The sequence below is a fragment of the Gekko japonicus genome, unplaced genomic scaffold (genome assembly GCF_001447785.1).
Source record: "Gekko japonicus isolate JY-2015 unplaced genomic scaffold, Gekko_japonicus_V1.1 scaffold730, whole genome shotgun sequence".
NCBI classification, from domain to species: Eukaryota; Metazoa; Chordata; class Lepidosauria; order Squamata; family Gekkonidae; genus Gekko; species Gekko japonicus.
The window spans coordinates 742,499-749,072 of NW_015164689.1; positions in this window are offsets into that span (position 1 = coordinate 742,499).

The window sequence follows — 6,574 nt, forward strand, 5'->3', positions numbered from 1 at the left end:
CCTGTTGTGAAGGTTAAATTCACATTCTTTAAAACAGGACCATTAATCAGGACAAAGCGGGAGGACCACTGACTTAAGAGCTGTACCATCATTACTGTTTAGGTCGTCTCCAGATACATGTTGGAAAAGAGCCTCCTTTAGAGCTGTCACTGCACCCCTTGGAGAAGCAGACATCAGCTGCTGATGAGAATACCTGATCAGATTGGTGGTCTTGCACAGAGACAAAATCATGCAGCATCTAACCCAACCGAAGGCTTTGAGTCGCTAAGACCTCGGGGGCTGGCAATAGCTTATCAAAATCCTACTGGGATCCACCCGGCACACGTCCTCATCAGACATTCTCCCAGAATGATGAACCACAGGAAGCGCAGTGGGAGTGGTGTTGTCCACGTATCCCGAAGGAGCAGCAGCACCTACCAGCATCGGAAGGCCAGAGGTATGCTAAATCTAAGGCACTGGGTCCAAGGATAAATCTAGCAACCATGCAGGGTCATCTAAAGCACTTGCTGAGGACTTCAGATTGATAATGAAGCAAATGAAATCTAATACCTCTGTCCTGAATAGGTTAGTGTTAGTAAGCTGATATGGGTAATTTGAAAATAGTCTCCTGCAATCTTATGTGTTTAAACAATTCAGTTAAGCCCAGAAACATAAGCCAGCCATTGATGAATGGATCGCCTTGGTAACATCTTCAGGAAATGCATTAAAAGTACACAAAAATCATAATCCAGAAAGGCAAATGATCGATCTGAGCAGCATGGCTCCTCCTCTCCTGGGACTTCCTCTGAAAGGGGAGTTGGTGTGATCGCTGGTTCTTATCTGTGCTTTAGTTATCAGATTCGTTTTTCGGATCCCATGTTGATCAAAGGTAAACTGAACGATTATAACTTGGGATCAGTGCATGTCTCTGACTCAACCAGAGGGATTTTTGAGTTACTGCTAGCAATGTTCACTCTAAACTCTGGAGTCTTGTGAGCAAAAATGCTGCTTTGTGAGCTACTGGCATTAAACTTGTGAGCGAGCAATTTGGCTACTGCACAAATTAGTTTGCTTCAGAGCCATCCTTCCTGAGCGAAGACAAAAATGTGTGAGCCATGGGCTAAACAACTGTGAGCTAGCTCACACTAACTCAGCTTAGAGGGAACACTGACTGCTAGTACAGGTAGAACATTTAAAAATAAAAAAAATAAAAATCACCTCATTCAATGAGGAGATGGGGATGCTGTGCAATTCCTCAACACTTTTAGTGATAGAGACTCAGACCAGGAGATCCTAGGATTGTCTGGCTGCTAGAAGTTATCTTTAGCGTTATCCAGAGTGCATCACAAGGAGGTAAGCTAGAATTGCACCCAGGTTCAGACCTGTGGTTTAAATACGGCAAAATACCAGGACCAGAATAAAATTGTGGTGCAGCCCGCCAAACTATTTTCCATCCATCTGTCACAGGAATGTGAGTGTTGTGCTTTCCAGGGAGATGTGATGGAGTTCTTTGAACTCTCCCCAGCTGCAACTGAGTGAATTGAAAATCTAGAAATTCTAGAAATTAGTATTTAGGCGATTGCCCAATCGGTCTGCTTACCCATTGTGTTAACTTGGCTACATATTTTGTATGGTTGTATGCTTCCTGTGTGTAACTCTGGCATACGATAAATAATAATTCCTTTGCCATTTTCTCATTGAGGGGAAAAAACACTCTTGAGCTTCTTTTATTGTAATGGGGGGAGGGGATATGGCTGCATGTAAATTCCCCCCCACTGGAATAAAAACCACCGCGAAGCAGCTTTATTCCAGTGAGAAAATGGCAGTTGAAGAAAAGAGTGAAGATCCTCTCTCCCATTCCATTCTCTGTGATAAAGCAATCTAGGAGGCTGCATTTGCAGAAGAAAAAAGAGTTCTAAATAAATACAGAAGCAACCGTAACAGGTAGTTGGGTCCTGAGCTAAAAGAAGACACAAAGATGCAAAAAAGGGCTCAGAGCCTATTTTGGCCTTCTCTACCCCATTACCTGGGTGCACTCCTGCATGTTGTCTGTAAGGGTGATGGAGATTTGTGATCAAAATGCCTGCATCTTTGTTTTCTTTTTGTCTAGTAATTAGCAGCTTCTTTGAAGTTCTGGGAAGTGTTTAACCCTTTCTTCTTATGGCCTTTCCTTGATCTATTATTGCCCAGTCACTTGCATTTAGTGGAGTGAGGGAGGATGAAAGGTATGTCACTACCAGTTTGGTGTACTGGTTAAGAGCCCCGGACTCTAATCTGAAGAACCAGATTTGATTCCCCACTCCTCCACATGAAGCCGGCTGGGTGACCTTGGGTCGGCCACAGTTCTCTCTCAGAGCTCTCTCAGCCCCACCTACCTCACAGGATGCCTCTTGTGGGGAGAGGAAGGGAAGGAGATTGTAAGCTGCTCCAAGACTCCTTCAGGTGGTGGAGGGTGGGGTATAAAACCAACTCTTCATCGTCTTACCAACACAAACATGATTGAAGGGCTACCTGAATGGTGTCCTGATTCTCAGATAGCCAATGGAAGCCAATAATTGCTTAGATCGGTAATTCCAATCTTAAACCGGTTGTTCATGCCATAGTATTAATCGTCTAAAATATTTCGGCTCTTATGAGCTTGGACGTAGGTTCCAGTCACAACATTCAAGATACTGCCACCAACAGTATGCTTGCCTTTCCCCCTCCCCTCCTTCACAATGAAGCCTTACTGGAACAGAGGTCATCTCAGCCGTAGGTCCACTCTGAGCAATTCCTATCCCCAGAGGTCATTTCGGGGGGAAACGCGGGGGATCGCAGTTCCCCCGGGTGAGGTACGGGGGGCGGGGCACATGACGAAGCCCCGCCCCCTGCTTCCGGCCGCCCCACTTCCGGCCCTCATTCAGCCAGGAGGAGGCAGGAGAAGAGGGAGGCCCGCCTGCCTTGCAGCTCCACCGCCGGGCCCCTCATGGGGCTCAGCAGTGGAGCTGCAAGGCCGGCGGTGGGGGCCGGGACCGTTGGGGGCGGGGTGTGTGGCCTTATGACACACTTCCAGTGATGTCAGGGGGTGTGGCCTTATGACACACTTCCGGTGATGTCAGGGGGTGTGGCAAATGCTAATGAGTTATGCTAATGAGTTCCCCTAGCTCTTTTTCTACGAAACGACCCCTGCCTATGCCATTTATGAAGATGTTTCCAGAAGACCGTCCAGTGAACAGGATTTTCCAGTATAGTAATCAGTTCCTGTTTCAAATGAAATTTATGCAGAGTAATCAATTTAGACAGAAACAGAGAAATTCTGGAAGCAAATGTTGAAAATTATGTACCCACAGTTAGTCAGTTATGCTGCAAATGCGAACAAAAAATCTGACCAGGCCTTTGACTGATTCCTGTATCTTGTTTAGCCATGAACTGCCACCTACCCCCTAGTAGCATCCCCAAGAAAAGAAAGAAAGAAGTGGGAACTATTTGCACAATTGTTAATTGCTCTAATACAAAAGAAAGCTTTTTCAGTTTTTTGAAGCATTTTAAGTGTTGTCTGTAACAACATGAGTATTTTAAAGTTTCCCTAGTGCTTGTTTCATTGACTACTTCTGTATTCTGTGAATTTTACTTTTGGGACTCAGCAATTTGTATACATCTGTGGTTGTGAAAGGGCATCATAAAACGTGATTACAGTTTATTGCTTTGTTCCTAACTATTTTAATTGATAAGTAACTATATGATGTCTCCCTCTAAAAAGGTACGTGGAACAAAGTGATGATTTAAATGTAAGAAGACTAGTGCCAGAAATGGCTTAGACCCTAGACAGCTTGAGGACAAATCATATACTTACCCAACACTTTGATCCTCTTTTCACAGTGGAGAAATAGGATAGGAAAAAATGTGAACTGGACCATGGAATATTTCCTTACTCTTGATCTTAAGCTTGATACTGTTGCAAAACAAAAATGGGTTTCACAGTTGTCCATGGGCATTATCATTTCAGTCTTTGCAGAATCAGAAAGGTAAATGTTATATAAAACCTCTTGATCTGAAACTATTTACCCTTTGAAGAGAAGCCCAACCCATGTATTAAATTGACAAAACCTGTGATGCCAACACTTCTGCTAATTGCAACACTTTGGCAACAAACAGAGGATGAGTGCCAGTAAATGATTTACATCACGTCTTTCTGATCCACTGGCCAAGTCCTGGTCATGTTACATTAGTGCAGTGGTGTGCGTTGTTTCACAATAAGCCTTACTCCGATTCTTATAGTGGCTTGATGTGACTTTGCCATAGATAACATCACAGATTGGGATAAATCTTTTAGAGGTGCTTTCCGCAAGTGATGCTGCCTACCTTACAGTGCAATCCTAAAGACACTTTCCTCGGAATAAGCCCCACTGAGTAGACTTGAGTAGGAATCTTAGAGTTGCCAGCCTCAGGTTGGGAAATACCTGGATATTTGTGGGGTGGAGCCTCAAGAGGGCGGGGTTTGGGGGGGGAGAGGCTCCAACGGGTTATAGTGCCACAGAGGACACCTTCCAAAGCAGCCATTTTCTCCAGGGGAAATTATCTCTGTCACCTGGAGAATCAGTCGTAACCCCAGATCACCAGCCACCGCCTGGAGGTTGGCAGCTCTTGGTAGGATGCAGAATAGACATGTTTAGGATTGCTCCCTTAGCCTAGGACATTATTCAAGATGAATGGAAATTTCCATCATTATGTTACTTTAGGCACTGTGAAATTTAGTGGTGCCAAACATGTGTTTCATGGCCTCAGGCAAACAAAGACAGGTATTCAAGGTAAGGCCTGATTTTATTAGAACAAATTTAGTAGACATGCTCAAGATTCTACAAGCTAGGCTTCAACAGTACGTGGATAGAGAACTGCCAGAAGTACAAGCTGGGTTTCGAAGAGGTAGAGGAACTAGAGATCAAATTGCCAACATTCGCTGGATTATGGAGAAAGCAAGAGAGTACCAGAAAAACATCTACTTCTGCTTCATTGACTATGCTAAAGCCTTTGACTGTGTGGATCACAACAAACTCTGGCAGGTCCTTAAAGAGATGGGAGTACCAGACCACCTCTCATGTCTTTTGAGAAACCTGTATAAGGGCCAAGAAGTGACAGTTAGAACCGGATATGGAACAACTGATTGGTTCAGCATAGGAAAAGGAGTACGACAAGGATATATATTGTCACCTTGCTTATTTAATATATATGCAGAGTACATCATGCGAAATGCTGGCCTGGATGAATCAAAAGTGGGAATTAAGATTGCTGGGGAAAAGATCAACAACCTCAGATATGCAGACGATACCACTCTAATGGCAGAAAGTGAAGAGGACCTAAAGAGCCTCTTGCTCAGGGTAAAAGAGGAGAGCACAAAAGTGGGCTTGAAGCTCAACATCAAAAAAACTAAGACCATGGCATCTGGCCCCATCACTCCTTGGCAAATAGAAGGGGAAGTCGTGGAAGTAGTGACAGACTTCACGTTCCTGGGATCCCAGATCACCGCAGACTGTGACAGCAGCCATGAAATTAAAAGACGCCTGCTCCTTGGGAGGAAAGCGATGGCGAACCTAAACAGCATGATAAAAAGTAGAGACATCACCCTGCCAACAAAAGTCCGCATGGTCAAAGCAATGGTATTCCCAGTAGTCATGTATGGCTGCGAGAGTTGGACTATAAGGAAGGCCGAGCGCCGAAGAATAGATTCTTTTGAACTATGGTGCTGGAGAAGACTCTTGAGAGTCCCTTGGACTGCAAAAAGATCAAATCAGTCAATCCTAAAAGAAATCAACCCTGACTGTTCCCTGGAAGGCCAGATAATGAAACTGAAGCTCAAATACTTTGGCCACCAAATGAGAAGGGAGCACTCACTGGAGAAGACCCTGATGCTTGGAAAGATTGAAGGTCAAAGAAGACGGGGACGGCAAAGGATGAGATGGTTAGACAGTGTCATAGATGCAACGAACATGAAATTGAGCCAACTTCAGAGGACTGCGGAAGACAGGAAGGCCTGGCGTGATCTGGTCCATGGGGTCGTGAAGAGTCGGACTTGACTGTGCAACTGAACAACAACAAAAAGTAGACACAGAACTACACTGTCAACCACTTTTCTAATCATGATTGTCTAACAATTTCATCTTCTAGAGTGAGCTAGAAAGAGAGAGAAAAGTACTAAATGATAAGTAAAATCTGAGCTGGAACATTCCTGGTTTATTAAAGTGACTAAAAACAGTGGAATTTATCTATATATCTAATTCCGAAGATTCCCCCTGTGTGCGGATACCTAAATCCGCACATCAGGGCACCTGGGGGGGGAGGGAGATTTTTGTGCACACTTGGTACGGTCCCCAGGTGTGCACAAAAATCTTAAAACCTGAAAAAATATCGGAGGGATACTTAAATCCCCCCAAAAGTAACAGAGCGTCCCCTGTGCCTGCGCAGGGAACGCTCTGCGAACTCCCTTGCCGCCGCTTGGGGGGGGGGAAAAGAGCAGCGAGGCCCGAGCGGCAAGCCGCGAAGCCCGAGCGGCAAGCCGCGAGGCCCGAGCGGCAAGCAGTGAGGCCGGAGCGGCAAGCCGCTCAGGCCTCGCTTCGGCGGG